This window comes from Pan troglodytes, chromosome 12 (genome assembly GCF_028858775.2).
Source record: "Pan troglodytes isolate AG18354 chromosome 12, NHGRI_mPanTro3-v2.0_pri, whole genome shotgun sequence".
NCBI classification, from domain to species: Eukaryota; Metazoa; Chordata; class Mammalia; order Primates; family Hominidae; genus Pan; species Pan troglodytes.
This window is the reverse complement of record NC_072410.2, coordinates 112,461,037-112,483,771: the sequence shown is the minus strand read 5'-3', so window position 1 is coordinate 112,483,771 and position 22,735 is coordinate 112,461,037. Positions and strand designations below refer to the sequence as shown.

At 54.7% G+C, this 22,735-nt stretch overlaps 1 protein-coding gene across 15 annotated transcripts in view; it reads left to right on the top strand.

Moving 5' to 3' along the window:
• HPCAL1 (hippocalcin like 1) overlaps positions 1-22,735 on the top strand; it is a 127,185-nt gene that overhangs the window by 79,345 nt on the left and 25,105 nt on the right. For 14 of the 15 annotated variants that reach the window (NM_001246377.1, XM_016942934.3, XM_009441957.4 and 11 more), the window contains 1 exon segment: positions 15,297-15,382. The exons of the other annotated variant lie outside the window; for it this stretch is intronic. The gene's annotated coding sequence lies outside the window, so the exon portion shown is untranslated. 15 annotated transcript variants of the gene reach the window in all.

The window sequence follows — 22,735 nt, the reverse complement described above, 5'->3', positions numbered from 1 at the left end:
ATCCTCCCTTTATATCACCTCCTGCCCAGGTGCTCTGCGCCACCAGAGCATCATGTCATTTGGGATCCCTGATGGCACATTTTGAGACTTTGGTTCACAGTAAAGATTGGTCCTGTGTGATCTTAAAGTAATGTGGCTTAAAAACAAATGGCTGTCAGGGATTGTAAATCAAAGCAAACACCGATGAGAATGGCCCAAATCCAGGACACTCAGCACCAAATGCGAGGGAGAATGTGAAGCCACAGGAAGCCTCACTCACTGCTGGTGGGAACGCAAAACAGTACAGCCACCTTGGAAGACAGTTTGACAAATCCTTAGAAAGCTAAACACACTTTTACCCTGTGATCCAACAATCATGCTCCTTGATATTTACCCAGAGGAGTTAAAAAAACTTATATCCACACAAAAACCTGCACATGGGTGTTTATAGCGACTTTATTCACGATTATTCATAACAGCTGGAACTTGGAGGCAGCGAAGGTGTCCTTCAGCAGGTGAATGGATAAATTAGCTGTGGTGCATCCAGACAATGGAATATTATTCCACAGCACTAAGAAGAAATGAGCTAGCAAGCCATGAAAAGACATGGGGGAACTCATCTGCATGTGAGTAGGTGAGAGAAGCCAATCTGAAAAGGCTATGCCTATGGAGGATTGCAACTCTATGATATCCTAGGAAAGGCAAAGCGATGGAGATAATAAACAGATCAGTGGTTCCTAGGGGTTAGGAGGGAGGGAGGGATGAGCAGGCAGAGCACAGGGCATTTTTAAGGCAGTGAAACTGTCTTTTTAAGTGTGATACTGTAGTGGGGGAGCCATGTTATTGCACAGTTGTCAAAACCCATAGAATATACAGCACCAGCAGTGAGTCCTAATGTAACCTACGGACTTGGGTGATAAAGACGTGTGAAGAGACAAGGCGGGTTCATCCGTTGTAACAAACAGCCACCCTGGTAGTAGGGAGGGCAGGAGGTATGTAGAGAACTCTGTGCTTTCCACCCGATTTTGCTGTGAACTAAACAGCTCTAAAAAATAAAGTTCATTAATTAAAAAAAAAAAGGGAAATGGCCACATGCAAAGCACTGCGTGGAGGGCCACGCATCCCAAGCAAGTCAGCTAGAGTAGAGGCAGGAACCAAACAGCTCTATGAGGTTCTGGATGAGAAGCCGCATGCACCACCCCCTCCCTGCTCCCGTGTGGGACCCAGTAAAGACCTCCTGTGCCCGGCTGCAGCTGCTGAGTGTGGGAGTGTGCTCTCCACAGCAAACCAGCCATGAAGGCTGCACACTTTCCTGTTTCTGCCCAGCCACACCACAGGGCACTCAGCCCTTTTCCTGAGCACTTGAAGCTGCGTTTCCTCGAGCTCCTTCCTGTTTAAGAACAGGAGGGGAGTGGCGGCTCGCTCATGCACCACTCTCCAGGGCAGTGGTGTGCGGGACACCCTGCAGCACCTTTGACTCCTCCTCTGGGAATGAGGCGTGGTTTAATCTGCACACCCCTTACCATTAGAGTCTGCAACTAGTCAAAAGGTGAATCTGGCTGGGCGCGGCGGCTCATGCCTGTCATCCCAGCACTTTGGGAAGCTGAGGCAGGAGGATCGCTTGAGCCCAGGAGTCCAGACCAGCCTGGGCAACACAGTAAGACCTCCTCTCTACAAAAGTAAACAAAATTAGCCTGGCGTGGTGTCATGCACCTGTGGTCCCAGCTACTCAGGAGGCTGAGGTAGGAGGATCACTTGAGCCCAAGAGGTTGAGGCTGCAATGAGCCAAGATCGCGCCACTGTGCTCCAGCCTGGGTGACAGAGTGAGACCCACCCCCCTTTTTTTTCAGACCGCATCTTACTCTGTTGCCCAGGCTGGAGGGCAGTGGCGCGATCTCAGCTCACTGCAACCTCCACCTCCCAAGTTTAAGCAATTCTCTTGCCTCAGCCTGCCAAGTAGCTGGGATTACAGGCACCTGCCACCACACCCGGCTAATTTTTGTATTTTTAGTAGAGACTGGGTTTCACTATGTTGGCCAGGCTGGTCTCAAACTCCTGGCCTCAAGTGATCTGCCCACTTCGGCCTGCCAAAGTGCTGGGATTACAAGTGTGAGCCACCCAGCCCTGAGTGAGACCCTTTCTCAAAAGAAAAGAAAAGAAAAAAAAAAAGGTAAATCTAAGAGGTGACCAATAGGGGAATATATTTGTCGAGTCTCCTCACCTCAGTGCTGTTGCCATTTGGAGAAGCATAATTCTTTGGTGTGTGCAGGGAAGGGGGGGCTGTCCTGTGCATTGTGGGGTGTTGAGCAGTATCCTTGGCCCTACCCATAAGATGCTAGTAGGCATGTCCCCTCAACTCCCCAGTTGTAATAACCAAAAATGTCTCCAGACGTTGCCAAATGTACCCTGGAAAATCACTCAGGTTGAAGTCACTAAATTATATGTGTATACATATAATTACACATGCATACACATCACGTACACACACACACACACACACACACACACACCTTTTGCTGGTGGCTCTGGATTGGTAAGCTGGCTCCATGGCAAGAATCAGCATCCTAATACTTGCCCCACCCTTTAAAATAAACTTCCCAATCCTAGGCAGACAAGAGAACAACCCCAGACCTCCTCCCTCCGGGTGGGGACAAGGTGAGGGAGGTGGCAGCCCTGCAGGAAGGTCATTTCTTTCTTCAGTCACATCAGATGAGCCGCTTCCCCTCACTAGGAGTGGATGGGGCTGCCAGTGGTGTTCTTGCAAAATACCCCTTGTGGGAGGAGAGGGGTGGAGGGAGAGAACACCGTCCACTCATCCCCGTGGGATGAGTGTCTGGAGGGAAGGGTTTTGGGCACCCACCCTGGGGAGAGAGGAGAGCCCAGGTTACCATCTGTGGTGTCCCCTCGCTCACACTCATTACTGCCCTCCACAAACTGCCATGCTTGCTTGGTGCACGGTGCTGTGCTGGGCACTGGGGCAAGGCCCCCTCCCCCATGGGGCTACAGATGCTAATCTGCAAATCCCAGAAAAGTGGAATCTCGGTGGCAGAGTGGGATGAAGGGGAGGTGCTCAGTGCTATAAAAGCCAGTGGCTGGGAGTTTCAGGGGCTTCCCTAGGGAGGGACCCTGAGCTGGGGTCTGAAGGAAGAGCAGTTCACTGGGGAGTTAGGGAGTGTTCTAGGCAGAGTAAACAGTGCAGTGGCAGCCGGGGCTGGCACTTTTAAAGAAAGCCTCAAGACTTCTCTTTCTGATTGTGAAGTGAGCTGAGCAGACTGAAATCAAAGATGTGAAAATAAAGATAGAGGCGACAGGCTGGGTGCGGTGGCTCATGCCTGTAATCCCAACGCTTTGGGAGGCCGAGGTGGGTGGATCACAAGGTCAAGAGATGGAGACCATCCTGGCCAACATGGCGAAACCCCGTCTCTACTAAAAATACAAAAATTAGCTGGGCATGGTGGCACACACCTGTAATCCCAGCTACTTGGGAGGTTGAGGCAGGAGAATCACTTGAACCCGGGAGGTGAAGGTTGCAGTGAGCCGAGATCGCGCCAGCCTGGCGATAGAGCAAGACTCCGTCTCAAAAAAAAAAAAAAAAGAGGTGACAGGAAGACCCCACCATGAGTGGCCTCCACTGAGTGCGCATGTGAGTGAGCAGCTGTGCGGTGGTCCCTGCTATCTTCCCATCAGCCCCTCCCAGCCCCTGGGCCTGGAGAGACTGAGAATCTGACCTAAGGCCGCCCAGTGGGGTGAGGCCGGCCTGCCGAGCTTACATCCCTGGGGGACTCCAGGACCCCAGTGCTTCCTACTGGTGGCTTCAGCTCCCAGTCACTTGTCGGGAATGCAGTGTCCAGGGCTGAACCCCTGGAGGTTGTGTGGGACAGGGCCCAGGAATCTGCATTCTAGCAAGCACCTGCTCCAGGCTTGCTTCCCTGGCAGGGAGGCTTGGTGATCCAAGTTCCCTGGGTGCGGACACTTGCTGCTTCTCTCGGAGGCCGGGCTGGGCTGTGATTTTTTCATCCAGTGTGCTGGGCTGATTTCACTTGCGGATGCAGAATGAGAAGCTGTAGAGGAGATCACGGCAAGCTGTCTGCATGGATGATGGCAGAATCCGGTGTCTGCTTGGCCGCGTGGTGTCACTAATAGGATTTGCCGAGCCTTTTGGATGTTTGTGGCGCGACGGCTGCTGTGGGAACCCAGAGGCTGCTCATTTGCGGGGAATGAATAATTTATTTCTGTTTTCAGATGACTTATTCCTTCATCATAGACACTGCAGCCGAGCCCCCACATGTTCTGTAGGCTCCTGATTAAGTGATTTCAGCAGGAGAATTTGGCTTAATCCCCCACTGCCCTGGATGCCTGGTTCCAGGCTGCTGATTTGTCGGCCTCGTGTCGGGGGGTGTCCGGAGCCTCTCCTCTCTGGGGGCTTTTCTTCCTGCTCTGCCTGTTTGGGAAGCCTCTGGCCACTGAGCATGTGCTGGCCTTGGGTTTTACGGCTGTCTGGCAATTAGAATATTAATGTCGATAACACAGCAGGACTTGCGTGTGACAAGCTGAGCCACATAATGTCACAGTCGCTCTTGAACATCTTGGACTTTCACATGGGCCAGCCACACCCCAGCCTAGGTTGCTCCCTCACCTCCTCAGGGCCTGCCTGATGTCAGTTTAGACATGTGCCTTCCATCCTGCCCGGGCCACCATGTTGATCCTCTGGGTCCATTGCTCAAGAGCCCACCGTGGCTCCCTGTTGCCAAATGCAGCCTGAATTCAGTATTCAAAGCCCTCCATGAATGGGCTTGGTCCTTCCTCCCTGGCCTCTCTTGCGTGGCTCCATGCTCTGAGCTGCCTACTCACTGACTCATTCATTTAATGTTTATTCTTTGGTTGTTGTTTCAGCACTGAGTGGGTCTGTGGAATCATTTACATGTTTATTGAGAGTCCCCCTGCCTGCAGATGCTGGGCAGGGGCTTCGATGTGGGGAGAAAGACCCCCCCCAGGTTACAGGTAAGCCCTCCCAAGTGGCCCAGGGCCCTGGGAGGGGGTGAGGGGGTGTGAGATGGCAGTGTGGGAGAGTCTCAAATTTTTGGCATCTTTAATCTGCCCACTGGGTGAGATTGAGGACTCAGGTGGGTGTCAGGGGCTTTGAATGCCAAACCACAAAGGTCTGCAGGCTGGGGGAGCTGCAGGAGGTTGTCATCAGTGGCAGAGGCCTTGGAGCTTGGTGGAGGAGACCACGCTTCAGATGGCCAGCTGGAGCACCCCCCACCAGCCCCGCTGCCTGGACCCCTTCCACCTCTCCATGGACCCACCTCAGGCCCTACCCACCTTCTGCACCGCCTTGCACGGCATTGCTTAATTTCACTGCAATGGCTCATTGGGGCTGCTTTCCTCACTCTCTTATTGCTCTCTGGGTGAGAGTTGGTCTCTGGCCTCCGCATGAGGCAGGGACAGTGCCCAGGGAGTGGCCAGTGGGAGAAGCGGGGCTTGCAGGCCAGGTGGGCCCAAGTGTGATTCCTGGTGCAGTGCTGGTGGCTGTGTCGCCCGGGGCAAGTGGCTCAGAGCCTGTTTCTCATCTGCAGATGGGGGGATGGTCTGTACCTGTCAGCACCCATGAGGAGCAGGTGGAACAGGATGTGGCAGTCAAGGGCTCCTGAGGGGACCCGTAAGTGCCACATTCAGCCTTCTGTGTTAAGGACCATGAGTCCAAAGAGTAGTCCCGTGTGAATCCACCTCCTTGTGCCAGCCTCACGGCCTCCTCAGGAAGGGCATGGAGGAGCAGTGGGATGCCCACGGTACCGTGGAGGAAGCAGTCCTGGAGGGGGGGGTGACTGGCCCAGGGCCATGCGGTGACGCATTGGGGACCGGCTCTAGCTGCTGTGGGGCACGTCCACGTGGAGAAGCGCTTGGTGTATTCCCCCACCCTCTCACCCCCACAGCGTTCCTGGTGCTCTGGGTACCTGCTGTTTCTGAGCCATCTAGGTGGGCACAGGGACAACCTCACCAGGGACAGTGTGGCCCCATGCTGGTAAGCAGGCGGTACTGACCCTGGTTCCAAACTGCATTCCTGTTGGTCCTTCGTCTTGCTCTTCCGGTATCATTACGAACACAGCTTTAGAAAGTTTAACAGTGGTACTCAGAGAGGCTTGTGGCCCCGACTCATGTGACAGTGACCAACAGGTGAAAGGTGACTTGTGGTCTGAACACCTGCAAGGGACACTTATTCCGATGCCTGAATCTTTGCATCTCTGCCCAGCAGATGACAGCACCTGGAGTGTTAGCTGGTCATACCTGGGCCTGTGAGTGTAGGTAAGACCCTTCTTCTCAGGGCCTGTTTGCTCAACCGCACAATGGAAGGGTTGGGCAAGACGGATCTTTCTTTTCTTTTCTCCTTCTTTGCAGTTGAACATTTTTCTTGCCACTGAAATCACAGGTGGAGGTCTGTGTGTTCGGCAGGTGAATGGCCATGCAGGGGTGGAGGGAGGCCTGGATGCTTTTTCTTCCCTGCACTCGCAGGCCCCCCCATGGGACCCTCAGCCCCCAGAGGACAATTGGAGGCTTCTGGCCTAGGGTTCTAAGGTCTCCTGAGAAGGTCAGAGGCTCGTTGTCCGGCCAAGACAGACAGCAGACAGTCGGCGTGTCTGAGGGTAGGAGGCTCCCCAAATAGAAAGTACTGGATTGGGAGCGGATTTATTGTCCCCTGCCTCCCCGGGGCCGTCGGCATTTCCCCTGTGGCTGCCTCACTGTTCTGATGTTGGCAAAGGTTTGTTTTATCTTCCTCCTTCCAGAACAGGAGGTGCCTCAGTGCCTCAGATGCTGCCTGAGAAGGTCAGTGGCATCTGGGAGCCATGGTGAGGGTGGCAGTGACTGGGCTCGGGAGGTTCCAGAATTCTGTTAGTGAGCAGCGAGCTGTTTTATTTTCCTTCCTGCCTATGGAAGGTCCTGAGTGAACAAACAAGTTTCAGTCTCAAGACAACACATCGTGTTTCGAGGTGACCTGTCCCCACCCCACCCCTGTCACTGGGAGAAGACTGCAGGTCTCACGGTCTCCCGTCTGTCTCTGCTGCCCCCAGGTCCAGGGACTCCTGCGATTTCTCTCCCTGGTGCCTGGTATTTTTGTAGCACTCTCTGGTTTTCAAAGTTTTCCTACAACAATTGTGCTTAAAATGAAATATAAACTCCATCCCCAGCCCCCAAGTCCCACTCCCTGCCGACCTCGTCTCTTACTGGGAAGCCCCGTCTTTGTCACCAGCAGCAGCTGTGAGTGCCTCGTCGGTGTTTAAGAGTCCAGGTCGCTGCAGCATCTTGGTGTGTACTGTGGACCCATTGTGTGTGTGCCCCCAAATTCCTGTGCTGAGACCCTCACTCCGAGTAGGATGTTATTAGGAGGCGGGGCCTTTGGGAGGTAATTTGGTCATTAGTGCCCTTATAGGAAGAGGATGCGAGCCAGACCTGCCTCTGCTGTCTACCAGGCAAGTATATAATGAGAAGGTGACGTAGGAGGCGGGACTCGACTCCAGAGGCAGGACTCAGACACCAGACCAAATTGAGGACTAGCTAAAACAGGGCCAGGGTAGAAACAGCTTTCCCTAAGACGTGCCTACCAGTGTGCATGTCAGTTTACCACTGCCATGGTAATATCCGGAAGTTACTGCTCCTTTCCATGGCAATCATCTGACGACCTGGAAATTACCACCCTTTTCCTGGAAATTTCTGCATAATCCACCCCCTAATTTGCATGTAATTAAAAGTGGGAATAAATATGATTGCAATGCTGCCTCTGAGCTGCTGCTCTGGGCACACTGCCCGTGGGGTAGCCCTGCCCCGCAAGGAACAGTCCCCCTGCTGCCGCTGTGCACAGCTGCTTCAGTAAGATTGCTAATACCACCGGCTCACACTTGAATTCTTTCCTGGGTGAAGCCAAGAACCCTCCTGGGCTAAGTCCCAATTTGGGGGCTCACCTGCCCTGCAAGATCAGGAGCCATCTGTACACCAGGAAGACAGTCCTCCCCAGAACTCAACTGTGCTGGCACCTTGATCTTGGACTTCCAGCCCCCAGAACTGTAAGAGGTAAATGTTTGTTATTGAAGCCACCCAGTCTATGGTAATTTGTTAGAGCGGCCTGGAGGAAGACACAGTATTAAGTAAGGCTTCGTGTCTGACTTCACTGAACATTGCGGTTGTGAGATGCATCTGTTGTGTGGGGCACTGAGGTTCATTCTGATTGCTTTATGGGACTCTGTTGTGACTGTACTCCAGTTTCTCTGCCCGTGGAGTGTACATGGATGTTTGGATAGTTTCCAGGGTGGGCTGGGACAAATTGTGCAGCTCTGAGTGTTCCTGCACATGCTTTTTCGTGGACATGCGTCCTTTCTGTTGGACATACATGAAGGAGGTCAGCTGCTGCTTCACGGGGCATGTGTGTGGTCATCTTTAGTAAATATGCCAGTTTTTCAAAGTGGTCATAGACAGTAGATTCCTTTTATTATGTGACAAGAGCTCAAATGCCCTGGTAGTGGGAGTGGCAGCAGGAGCTACAGTAAGACATTGCACATTCTCTGGAAGTCAGGGATCCCTGCCAGCCAGTTCCCAGTGCCCCAGGAACCAGGGGTTTGGTACTGGGCACTAGTCATGACCACTCGCGGCTCAGGTGTTGGGTGGTCTTTCCAGACCTTCACCTGTGTGAAGCTTGCAACCTGGATGGTCTCATGTGGACATGTTGGCTTCCACCCTGTGCTCTGTGTCTGGTCTCAGACCACAGCCCACCCTGGTGGTCTCTGCAGGACACGTAGGCTCCTCTGTAACTCAGTTTCTTGAATTGAACAATGGAAGAAAATGCCTCTATGAAGAGAGGTCATTGTGCAAAACGTCTGTGTGACAGTATTCTTGGAGCAACTGTGCTTATCACCTGGGGGCCACAGTGGAATTAGTCATTTGAAAACCAGTCACCTCCAAAATAGTCATAATCCAAAACCATCCATCTTTGACTTCAGACTCCATTATAATTTTTTCTCCCTAAGGGACTTTGCTTTGTAATTATGTTGGATTTCAGAATATATTAAAATAATTTGTCATCTCTTGAGCACACATCTGCCTGCTATGAGCAAGCAGGAGAGGCCACTTCCGGTTTTCTGCAGGTCCCAGTGAGCATGTGAAGCCTGTGCCTGGGCAAGAGGTTGGATACTGGGAGGAAGAAGCTTTTCCAGTACCCTTTCCCAAAGACCAGCCAGCGAGGGAAATGGGCACCGAACGCACCCCACTCCCCGGCCTGGGACTGGGCCAAGAGGGAGGAACTGACCCCAGAAATGGCCCCGGAACCATAACCTGCTTACACTGTGACCCGCAGTGCCCATGGTGGCAGCCTGGGCTGTTTCTGGAGTTGAGCGGAGAGTTCCTCCAATGTAAACTCCTTAGAGAACATGAATATTCCTGAGGGCCTGGGGTCCGGCACCACCTTCAGTGGACTGGATCACCTTCTTGAAGGCAGAGAGATCTTAAGAGCTTATGTCTGACTGCCTACCCGATGCCCAGCACTAATCTGCATGCACCCCACTGGGCCATGGGCTTCTCAAAGGTGGGGACGCTGTCCCTGTACCTAATACACATGGTGGGCACTCGGCCTGGGTTTGCAGGGCCTGCTGGGGAGTTCTCCAAGGCAGCTTTATAGCTCAGCTCCAGCACCTTCCTGGGGGCCCAGTCCTGGATTTGAGGCTGCCAGGGGGGGTTGCGGTCAGCTAAGTTGGTACCCATCCATCCCTTCCCCTCTGTAAGGGGTGACAAGCACTAAGACCTGTTATGTCCCCTGGCTGGCAGGGCCTGGAAGCTCTACACTCTGTCCCCTTGCTCTTGTGACTCTGCTCTTTGCTCTCCTGTCCACTGGCATATAGGAGTAGGAGGATATTGACTTAGATTCCTTTTTATTATTTTTTTTTAAAATCAGCTTTGTGGAAATGTAATTCACATAACCTACCATTTACCCATTTAAAGTATACAATGTAAAGTATACAATTCAGTGATTTTTAGCATATTCACTTGTATGTGCAATTATCACCATGGTCAATTTTAGAGTGCTTTCATCACTCCAAAAGGAAACCTGTACCCTTTACCTGCTAGCCCCTCTTTCCCCGTCCGCTCTTCTGCCAGCCCCAAGAAACTACGAATCTACTTTCTGTCTCTGTTCTGGACATTTTATATAGATGGAATCATACCACATTTGTCCTTTTGTGTCTGGCGTCTTTCATTATATTTTTGGGGTCTTGTTGTTGTTTTTGTGACAGAGTCTCGCTCTGTTGCCCAGGCTGGAGTGCAGTGGCACGATCTCGGCTTACTGCAACCTCCGCCCCTCCAGGTTTAAGCAGTTCTCTGCCTCAGCCTCCGGAGTAGCTGGGATTACAGGCGCGTGCCACCACACCCGGCTAATGTTTAGTATTTTTAGTAGAGACGGGATTTCACCATCTTGTCCAGGCTGGTCTTGAACTCCTGACCTCGTGATCCACCCACCTTGGCCTCCCAAATTGCTGGGATTACAGGCATGAGCCACTACGCCAGGCTGTTGTTGTTTTTTAAGATGTGGTCTCGATCTATCCTTCGGGCGGGAGTGCAGTGGCATGACCATAGCTCACTGCAGCCTTGAACTCCTGGGCTCAAGTGATCCTTCTGCCTCAGCCTCCTGAGTAGCTGGGACTACCCCCATGCACCACCATGCCTAGCTTGTTTATTTATTTAGTAGCGATGAGGTCTCACTATGTTGCCCAGGCTGGTCTCGCAGTGCTGGGCTCAAGCGATCCTCCTACCTTGGCCTCCCTTAGGGCTGGGATTACAGGTGCGAGCCACCACACCTGGCCAAGAATTGGTATTCCTTAAATATTTATAGAATTCAGTAGTGAAGCTATTTGGCCAGGGCTTTTCTTTGTGGATAGTGTTTTGATTACTAATTCAATCTCTTCACGTGTTATAAGTCTTTCAAATTGTCTCTTTCTTGAGACAGTTCTGGTAGTTTGTGTCTTTCTACTTGGCTTAGATTTTGCAGGCCTCTCCCTGCTCTTTCAGTCATAGTTGACGTTTATTGAGTTCTTTCTATGTACCAAGCATTTGTTGTGCATTAGCTCATTTAATCTTTACAAAAACTTGATGAGCTAGGTAGTACTATTGTCATCTCCATTTTACAAATGCGGGAGTGGAAGCAGGGAGAGGTGAGATAACAGGTCAAGGTCACACTGTTAGGAAATAGGAAACAGTCCAGCTGGGTTTTGATTCCAGACAGTCCAGCCATGCAGCCCCTGGCCTTGCCGCCTCCCTCTGCCATTCTCCAGAGACTTGGAGAGGGGCCTAAGGCCTGACATGAACAAAAGGCTGGGGGAGGTGGGGTCGGAAGGGCCCCAGGAAAAGTATGTGTGTAAAGGGCTCAGACTCCCAGTTGGGGAGTTCGGATGTCCCCTTCCGGGGCTTTCATCTTCTAACCTCCTCTCCCAAGCGCTCAGCCAAAGGGCAGCACAGAGCACCCTACCCTAGGGTGTGACGCCCCAGCTGGCAGGACTTTGGAGCAGTAGATCTGTGCCCAGCAGGTCTGTATGAATCACCCAGGCCTCTGCATTTTGCTTTGCTAGAGGAAGAGGCATGGCAATTTGTAAGACAATCGCCAGACAGAAATCGGGAGCAACCAGACATAACTCAACATAATTATTTCTGCATAATGACTTCTGCTACTTGATTCTGTCTCGAGCAATGACTGTAATCTCTATCTGTCACTGGGAAGCTGGTGGCCAGGGAGCCCCTGTGGCTTAGAGATAGAGCCAGGAGGAAATTTGCAATTCGAGTTAATGGAGTGTTCCCAAGCAGCCTGAGCGCCAATGCCTTCAAGGTCTCCGGAACAGCAGACCCCCTTCCTGCTAGGAAGCCTGGTGTCAGAGCTGGCTGGGCCTCCTCTGCGGAGTCCAGCTCATCCACTTTGTCACAGATGGGGAAACTGGAAATGGCAGAGGTCACAGGATGTGCCCAAGGCACAGGCCAACCTGGAACCAGCGCTTCCTCTCCACCCTCCCACCACCCAGCATTTTCCCCTTCAGCTGGCCTGGCTGTGGTGGGACAGAGGGAAGATGCCTCTGTGGAGCTGGTCACTGAGAGTGCTGGCCAGGCAGGCCTGCCCCAGGAAGCTGGAGACAGTGGGGCCTTTGCAACCAGATAGCGAGGGACCTCAATGTGGAGATTGGGTGTGCTTGCTGAGCGTGCCAGCAGGCTTGTGCTCACCTGCTCCAGCTGGGGGCATGCAGAGGCCCCTCCTACCCCAGGAGGGTGCTTACTCACTGCATTCCATGGCCTCTTAAAAATCCCCTTTAGGCCCGGGTGTGGTGGCTCACACCTGTAATCCCAGTACTGAGGGAGGCCAAGGCAGGCAGATGGCTTGAGCCCAGGAATTTGAGACCAGCCTGGGCAATGCAGTGAGATCTCATCTCTACTAAAAATGAAAAAAAAAAAAAAAAAAGATTGGGGTGCACCTGTAGTCCCAGTTACTTGGGAGGCTGAGGCTGGAGGATTGCTTGAGCCTAGGAGGTTGAGGCTGCAGTGAGCTTTGATTGTGCCACTGCGCTCCAGGCTGGGTGACAGAGCGAGACCCTGTCTCCCGAAAAACAAACAAACAAACAAAAAACCTTGTAACTAACCAGAGCAGCTGAAAAGAACAGAGCATGGGTTTGGGGATTTGTGTTTTGGGCGCCCCACACCCCATTTAGCCGAGTGTCACCTGAGCTGGTGTCCCGGAGTCTCTTTCCTTCTCCATAAACGGTTGAGAATGAGCTCTCTGCCAGGCCGGTAGGAAGGGGATGATGAAATGAGGACCTGGTACATTCTGCTGCTGGTTCCATTGCTGGGTTTCTCCTCATGGAGAGCCCTTGACCCTGTCCAGGTCTTGATTTCTCGGAGTGTCAAAGCAGTGCGCACGGAGCTGTGAGATAAATTGGCTGAGATCATCGATTTGAAAACGCCATGAGAAAATATGGGGCAAGGCGGAGAGCACAGAGGAGCTTTAGGGCAGCGAGCCCGCACTATGTGATGCTGTAATGGTGGTTGCGCGTCGGTACACGTTTGTCAAAGCCCGCGGAGTGGCCCACGCCAAGAGTGAACCCTAATGTGAGCTGTGGACCTGGGGGGTGATGATGGTCAGTGCAAGTCCCTCAGTTGTAACAAATGGCCTGCTTTGGCAGGGGATGTGGATCGTGGGGAAGGCTGTGGCCGGGAGTGGTGTAAGGGGTGTGTGGGAACTGTCTGCTCAATCTTGTTGGGAAGACCTAAAAAATAAAATCTTTTATTTTATTTTATTTTTTTGAGACAACATTTCACTGTCACCCAGGCTGGAGTGCAGTGGTGTGATCTCGGCTCACTGCAACCTCAGCCTTCCGGGCCCAGGTGATCTTCCCACCTCAGCCTCCCGGGTAGCTGGGACTACAGGCACGCACCACCACGCACGGCTAATTTTTTGTATTTTTAGTAGAGATGGCATTTCATCATGTTGCCCAGGGTGGTCTCGAACTCCTGGAGTCAAGCAATCCACCTGCCTCAGCTTCCCAGAGTGCTGGGATTACAGGCGTGAACAATGGTGTCCAGCCTAAAATCTATCTTTAAAACACACACACACACACACACACACACACACACACACACACACACACACTGCTATCTTAAAAGCATGGGGACCTTGCAGTGAGAATTTCTGGTGGGAAGATGTATGACTTTGTCAGGTCTTGAATTCTAGCAGTGAGTTTACATTCCATAATTGGCCTACAAAATTCTATATTTGGGAAACAGTAGAAATTTAACTCTGAGCAAGATACACCCTATTTCCGATCACACGTGAGGCATCTCGGAGGCATTCATTTGTCAAACATTATTTGTTGGGCACCTGCTGTGTCCAGGCTCTGGATGCGCAGACATGAAACGGACGATTTCCCGACCTTGTGGCGCTCACAGTCAGTGGGGTGGGTTGGTGGGTGGGCGGAAGGAGGGGAGAGGTGCAGCACCCCCATTGTGCAGGAGCGAGGGGAGCCCCGCTGGCACGCCGCACTGTGCTGAGGCTGGGTGTTCTAGGGTGAACAAGCCACTTTGTCTAGTGGGTGTTTGTAAAGCGGGATCGTTGCTATGAGAGAGAGAACCTTGTGTTGGGAAAAAGTAATTAGGGAGTGTGTGGTAGATGCGGAAGAGAAACGGGCCGTCAGGTGAAGCGGCTGTCAGGATTCCATCCTGGCTCGGCCCCTTGGAAGACACATGATCTTGCAGGTAATTAGCTCCTGTAAGCCTCCATTTTTCCCCGTCTGTCAAATGGGGATGATGATTGTGCCTGCCTCCCAGGGCTGCTGTGTGGATTATGTTGGATAATGAGTACAAATGCATAGACAGCCTTTAGCAAGGAGCCTGGTTGTATAGAGCTGTCGGCCTCAACACTGTTAATACACATATGTACCAGAGGCTGCAGGTTCACGGAGGAGGAGTCACCAATCCATGCCCGGGGAGGCGGGCCCGTCCCGAGTTCACGCTACATGAATGGTGCTTGGAACACTTGTGCCAGAGCTGGCGGTGAGGGTTGAGGGTGGGAGTGGCCGAGCACCTAGACACCCGCAGTGCAAATTTTCCTTCTCAGTCTCTGGATGGTTTTCTGAGCTGAGCTGCCGGCTGAATGTCAGGTGATGCGTCCTGACCTCTTCCTGAGCACCTAGTGTGTGCCCTGCGCTGGGCCCAGGAGGCATGCTGGGGGCAATGTGGGCCTCAAGGAGGAGGTCGGGTGATGAGGGGCCAACCCAGGTATGCCAGTCAAGAAACCGTGGAGGCTGGAGGGACCCTGAAGGGGGCAGGGCACAGTCGTGGGTGGCAGGCCTGGGTGTGCCTGATTCCACTGAACCCTTGTAACAGCCCTGGGTGCAGAGTGCAGAGTGCTGGGTGAGGACGGAGGCTGTGCGTCTGTGATGGCCCCAAGTGACAATGCTGTTGGGATTCGAACCTGAGTTTGTGGACCACAGAGGTCCCGGCCACACTTAGTTTCCATGCCAGTTTTGTAGTAACCAGCAACCTCACTCGAAGGGTGGCCAGCATCTTACCTTGGGGCTTCTATCAACGTTGTCCTGGGCTTCCCGCCTGCTGGGGTACAGCGGCCTTGAGCATGTGCCCCTGCCCATGGTGGCTGGCCGGAGGCCAGGAGCCAGGGGTTTCTGTATTTAGCATGGCACTTGCAAAAACTGTGATCCCCCAGCAGGCACCACAGATGCAACCAGACGGAGGGGCATGGGCTCCGGGCTGGGTCGTCACAGCCCGCGTGACCTGTCGCTCTTCTCTTCCAGGGGCATGGTCTAGTGGCCCGGTCAGGACGCGGAAACACTCCCCGGAGGTTCTGACCCGCTCCCTCTCAGCCTCCGCCTGGTCTCTGGTAAGTCACTCCCAGAGGCCGACTGGCTCAGGGTGGGTGAGGACTGAGGATGGAAGTGGGTGGCTCCTGCTGTGCCGTGGGGTCCTGCCCATGTGTGGGGACTGGACCCAGCTCAGCAGAAAGAGCAGGGAAGACGGCGTGGGGGGCAGCCCACCTAGCACTCCTAGACAGGTCAGGAAACTGTGGCTCGGAGATGCACAGAAACACCCCCCCAGCACCCACAGCCATCTCAGCTCTCGCCCTAAGCTGGCCAGGTCTTTCTGGGTAAATCGCGTGACCTTCGGTGCTTCTGTTTGGGGATTTGTCAGGGGAATGAGGGGCCCAGAACTTTGAGAAGGACGTGTGGGTGAGGGCAAGGAGGGCACTGTCTTAGTGTCCGGGTTTCTTTGTCTTCTATCCCCTGCAGGCCCTGTGCCTGCAAGCTTCCTTCTCCCAGGCTCCTGTGCATGGTCAGGGCCACTCAGCCCTCTGGACCCCCACCCACACCAGATAAGCCGTCTGCACTGGGAGCTGGGCATGTGGCTCTCCCCTCAGAGCAGTTAGCGTAGCCTGCCGGGCCCAGGGTCTGTCTGAATCCGCCACCCTGCAGCCCCCCAGGCCCCTGCCCGCTCTGGGTGCGAGGAAGGCTTGAGGGAGGGCAAAGTGCTTACAGCTTGAATGCACCACCCTGGCCTGGCCACTGGTCGCCTCTCCCCCAGTGTTAGCCTGGCTTAGGGGCTTTTTCCATCTGGAATCCTTCCTGGCCCTGCCTGAGCTAACTCCGTGAGCTCGGGAGGGCTCCTCATGACCCTGGTCATCCTGCCAGCTCCCGAGACAGGAAGGCCCGGCCATGTCCTGGGGCTGCCCTCGGGTCTGGAGAGCCCGCCAGCCATGCTGTGGGGCTGCCCTTCCAGCGTTGAGGGTTTGGTTTTGTTTGTAAGCAAGGAACCAGGTATGCGATGCTGGAGAGTGTGTGATTCTGGCTGTGCCTCTTCACAGCCCCTTCCAATCTCGTGCATATTAAGGTTGATAAAAACACCCTCTTCAGGGTCAATGCGAGATCAGACCTGGAGTGAAGTGTCCCTGTCGTATCTGGACCGGCAGGACCTGGCTGCCCCACAGCTCCTCCTCTCTCTCCCTCCTCCCTCTCATGGTCTCATGACTATTATGGTGACTCTTGTCACTCACCACCCTGCCCCACCTGCTCCTGCATACTGTGAGCATCAGTTGGGGCCATGGATGTGGCAAGGGTCAGCTGTCATAGGCTCCCGGGGGGACACCTGGGGGAGGGACATTTGGGGACAGAGCCCCATCTGGCCATGCCCAGCCCCTGAGAGCCCTCATCACCGACTTGCATCTGGTGAGTTTGGCAGGGTCCTGTATAAGGATTAAAGTCCTCCAAGTCCTCATACAAAGTCGCTTTCCAAAAGTCTGGAATTTTCTTGGCCCTAGACACGGGAGATGCTCTTTATAATTTTCATCTTCCCACTCAGAAGGAACCACCTTTGAATATTCAGTCAGGCTAAAATTTGGACCCAAAACCTGTTAAAGCATCACTGTCTTAATTTCAGTGTTCGTGACGGGGTTCTGGGCTGTGTGAGGGGTGGAGGGCAGATACCAGTGGCAGGTTCCATCTGTGGCCCTGGTAGATGTGAGTCCCGCAGCCGGTCAGGCCCAGGGCCCAGGGCAGACCCCGGGCGTGGCTGCTTTCCCGCTGGGCGCCAACGCACCCACGTGGTGTTTCCAGGGCAAAGTGAGCTCCCCACCCTCTGCCCGTCCCCTGCTCCGCCCTTAGATCTGCATCCCGTGGGTGGGGTGGGTTTTCCTGCCTTCCTCTTCCTGAGGGAGGCGATTTCTCCTTCCGCTTTCTCCTTGCCAGAGTGGCTGCTGGGTTGGGAGGAGACATCCAGGCTGGGGCCTCAGCCTCAGGGTGCCAGTTAGCGTGTGGTTAGCTGAGAAAAAAGGATTTTTCTCAGCAGAAAATAGACACAACTGCATGTGAAGGGGCCACTTCCACTCCTTCATTCTCCATCCACCAGCCTTACTGGAGCTGGAGAGCGGGGGAACATCTGGGTCCGTGTTACCTGGATGTCACCTGCATACAAATGTCCTGGCCTGAGGCCACTGTCAGCACGGGTGCACAGGGGAGGCGCCTGGCCCGACAGGTCGTGCTGAGGCTGATACCCGTGTCAAGAAGCTGGAGCAGGCGAAGGGATCAGAAGAGGGTAGAGGAGGTGGTCTGAGGTGTCCATTCCCCTCCCCAGACCCCTGGGGCATTTCAGTGCACGCACAGCAAATAATATCACTGCACCACCACCACCACCACCACCACCGCCGTTGCCGCTACCACCATCACCACCACCACCACCACCACCACCACCATCACCACCACCACCACCATCACCATCACCACCACCACCACCACCACCATCACCACCACCACCACCACCACCATCACCACCACCACCACCACCACCACCATCACCACCACCATCACCACCACCACCACCACCACCACCACCATCACCACCACCGCCACCATCACCACCACCACCATCACCATCACCATCACCACCATCACCACCACCACCATCACCATCACCACCACCATCACCGCCATCACCACCACCACCACCATCACCATCACCACCATCACCACCACCATCGCCATCACCGCCACCACCGCCACCACCGCCGCCACCTCCGCCACCACCACCATCACCACCATCACCACCACCACCACCACCACCACCACCACCACCATCACCACCATCACCATCATCACCACCACCACCACCACCACCATCACCACCATCACCACCACCACCACCACCATCACCACCACCATCACCACCACCACCACCACCATCACCACCACCACCACCACCACCATCACCACCACCGCCACCATCACCACCACCACCATCACCATCACCACCACTGCCACCATCACCACAACCACCATCACCATCACCACCACCACCATCACCATCACCTCCATCACCACCACCACCACCATCACCGCCACCACCACCATCACCACCACCACCACCACCATCACCACCACCACCACGATCACCACCACCATCGCCACCACCATCACCATCATCACCGCCACCACCACCACCACCATCACTGCCATCACCACCACCACCACCATCACCATCACCACCACCATCACCACCACCACCACCACCGCCACCACCACCACCATCACCGCCACCACCACCACCATCACCGCCACCACCATCACCACCACCGCCACCATCACCGCCACCACCATCACCACCACCACCGCCACCACCACCATCACCACGGCCACCACCACCATCACCATCATCGCCACCACCACCACCACCATCACCACCATCACCATCATCACTGCCACCACCACCACCACCACTGCCATCACCATCACCGCCACCACCACCACCACCATCACCACCATCACCATCATCACTGCCACCACCACCACCACCACTGCCATCACCATCACCACCACCACCATCACCACCACCACCACCATCACCACCACCACCACCACCACCATCACCACCATCACCACCACCACCACCACCATCACCACCACCACCATCACCACCACCATCACCATCACCACCACCACCACCATCACCACCACCACCATCACCACCATCACCACCACCACCACTGCCATCACCATCACCGCCACCACCACCACCACCACCATCACCACCACCACCATCACCACCACCACCACCACCACCACCACCATCACCATCACCACCACCACCATCACCACCACCACCACCATCACCACCACCACCACCACCACCATCACCACCATCACCACCACCACCACCACCATCACCACCACCACCATCACCACCACCATCACCATCACCACCACCACCACCATCACCACCACCACCATCACCACCATCACCACCACCACCACCACCATCACCACCACCATCACCACCACCACCACCAGCATCACCACCATCACCATCACCACCACCACCACCATCACCACCACCACCACCACCATCACCAACACCACCACCAGCATCATCACCACCACCACCACCACCACCACCACCATCACCACCACCATCACCACCACCATCACCACCATCACTACCATCACCACCACCATCACCACCAACACCACCATCAACACCACCACCATCACCACCACCAACACCACCACCATCATCACCACCACCACCGCCACCGCCACCGCCACCACCACTGCCACCACCACCACCATCACCACCATCACCACCACCATCACCACCACCACCATCACCACCATCACCACCACCATCACCACCACCACCATCACTACCATCACCACCACCATCACCACCAACACCACCATCAACACCACCACCATCACCACCACCAACACCACCACCATCATCACCACCAACACCGCCACCACCACCACCACCACCGCCACTGCCACCATCACCACCACTGCCACTGCCACCGCCACTGCCACCACCACCACCACGAGTTGAGGGACTCTGGGATCAGAAGGCACTTTCCAGCACATTCACACCATTGGCCGTGGATGTTGTGGGTCAGGTGATGGGCACTGGAAGGGCCTTCCGCTTCTCTCTGCCCCTGGCCCTTGGTCATGTACAGCAGGCCGCTCCCCGGGCAGTGGAGAAGCAGCACCTGCATACTAAGGCTCGAGTCCCAGCCTCCCCTACCAGCCTCCCTCTCCACGTCCCCAGACACTCACGCATTCCTTCCCTTGAGGTGGGTTCATGGAGCACGTACCCTGTGTCAGACAAGCTTCCAGGCTCTGGGCTTCTGATGGAGAACAGACCAGAGTAAACCTGGCCCCAAGGACCTTGAGCTCCACTCAAGGGGAGACAGACAGCGAACTCAACAAAACAGAAATGAGAGAAAGGATCAAGCTGGAAAGGGGATAAAGAATGAGTGTCGGTTTTGGATAGAGTGCTTGGGGAAGGCCTTCCTGAGATGAGACCTGATCAAAGGCCTGCAGGAGGCCAAGGACGGGCGTGCTTCTAGCTAAGGAGCAGCTGGTGCAAAGGGCCTGTGGCAGACGTGCACCCGTGGCAAGGAGGGGGGTGAGCAGGCGGCTCAGCCAGGTCAGAGTGGGTCACACCTGAGGGGCAGGATGCTGGCAACCCCGATCGCTGAGGAAGACAGGTACAAGCAGCATCTCGGCGCAGCCAGACCCCCACCATACGGCAGCCCTCTGTGTCCCTTAAATAAGGATGCCTCCTCCCAGGCTTAAGAGATCATTGTTGCTCATAGTGATTTGTGTAGCCAACAATTCTTCTGGAAGAAGTTAGATGAACAGGGCCATGGAGATTTGGGGCCGGAAGAGCAGGACCCCAGGCTTGCCTCCCCTCTAGTGCTGGCCAGGCCGTGGATCCCAGGCGGGCATCTCAGAGAGCCATCTGAGCGGCCTTTCTGGAAGTGCCCTCCTAGGCAGACACTGGTCATGAGGCAAGGCAGCGGGGAAGGGACAATCCTCCTGTGTTGTACATTGAGGGTTATATTTAGGGTGACTTGGGATGACTTGGCAGTATCACTTCCTGTGGTCGTCCCCTCCAGCCCTCAGCCACGGAGGGCAGATCCTGTCTGACAAGCATTGTGGGCAGACACGTGCCTGCACACACGTACACACCCACATGCACACATACACACACACGCACACACATACACACATTGCGGGCAGGCACAACTTGGCATTCTCATCTGCCCTGGAATCAGTGGAGGGCTGGGGACATTGTCCTGGCCCTTCTGCAGGACCGCCAGGTGCCTGGCGGGGGAATCCTAGCTGTCAGCATCTCCGGAGCATCTGCTCCATGTCGGGCTCTGTGTGAAGGGCTGCATCCAGATCCCACGTGAGCAAGACCGGCCTAGGCTCCCCATCTGGTTGGGAGATGCCAGGCGGAGGTGGAAGGAAGGGCGGCTGACCTGCCCCTTAGTCTGCTCAGCCACACAGGCAGCCACAGCCGAGGCTGCACAAGGACACTCCCCTGACCTTGCTGCCTGTTGGCCCTGGGTCTCCAGGCCAGGTCCGAGCCAGCCAGGCTCCTCCCCACCCATGTCACCGGCCTCTCTAGGTGGAGTCCACAGTGATCTTTGCTCCCCTTCCCGAGGCATCCAGCACCACCCCAGGCACAGGGCCTGGTATTTCTGGGACAGCCCAGATTACACATTTTCTCTCAGTTACCCCCTAGAATATTCTTGGACTTCTCAGACCCCATGTGCAAATTTTTAGCTTAGAAGTAATCACTGGGATCATAGACGATGTTTAGCAAATATCTGTTCTTTTGGGTGTTCCTAGGCCCCCAGAGGGTCTCCGGGAAACTGGCTCTTTTGCTGAGGCTAGAGACTATCTGGGCTAGAATGTGTCTGATGGGGCTCTCGGAGGGTGCACAGACAGTGCCGCGGTGGCCGAAGATCCACTATTCCAAGGCCGGATCTGCAGAGGATTTGGAAGTTGTCTGGAAGGAGCGCCCAGATCACCCGGACCTTCTCTCTCCCTCCTTGACTTCCTTCCTGCCTCTCGTCAAACAATTACTGTGTGCTTCCTGTGTTTAGGCGCTGTGCTAATAATTGGTTATGGGATTATTCCTAGCCACACCCTGGGTAAATGGAACCCAGCTCTCTGTCCTTGGGAAAAGGGTCAGGAGAGAACTGGGGCCCAGCTGGGAAGCTGGAGGCTTGAGGCTGCTGGTCCATGTTGGAATGCTGTCTCCCTCTGCCATCCAGCACCCAAGCCCGGCGCCAGGCTCAGAGCAGGAACTGAAGCTTTTGCTGTTGTTGTTGTTTTTGTTTTTTGAGACAGTCTCGCTCTATCTCCCAGGCTGGAGTGCAGTGGTGTGATCTCGGCTCACTGCAAGCTCCGCCTCCTGGGTTCAAGCGATTCTCTGCCTCAGCCTCCTGAGTAGCTGGGATTACAGGCGCGCACCACCACGCCCGGCTAATTTTTGTATTTTGAGTAGAGACGGGGTTTCACCATCTTGGCCAGGCTGGTCTTGAACTCCTGACCTCAGGTAATCCGCCTGCCTCGGCCTCCCAAAGTGCTGGGATTGCAGGCATGAGTCACCGCACCCGGCCAGGAACTGAACCTTGGTAGGAGAAGGAAAGAAGGAGTTCCTGTCTTGCTTTCCCGACCAGACTGGAAGCGCTCTGAGGGCGTTTTACACTTCGGTGTCTTCCCAGCACTTAGCACTGTGGCCTGCACGTAAGGGGTGTTCCGTGACTGCGTGTTGATTACACTTTGTGTGTATGGGTGGTTGCGTTGCCACAACTCTCCCTGCAGAATCTGTGGCCTCTGGTGCTGTGATTTAAAGACTAAAGATGGCAAAGAGTGGCTTTTATGAGCTGCCCCACTCCTGA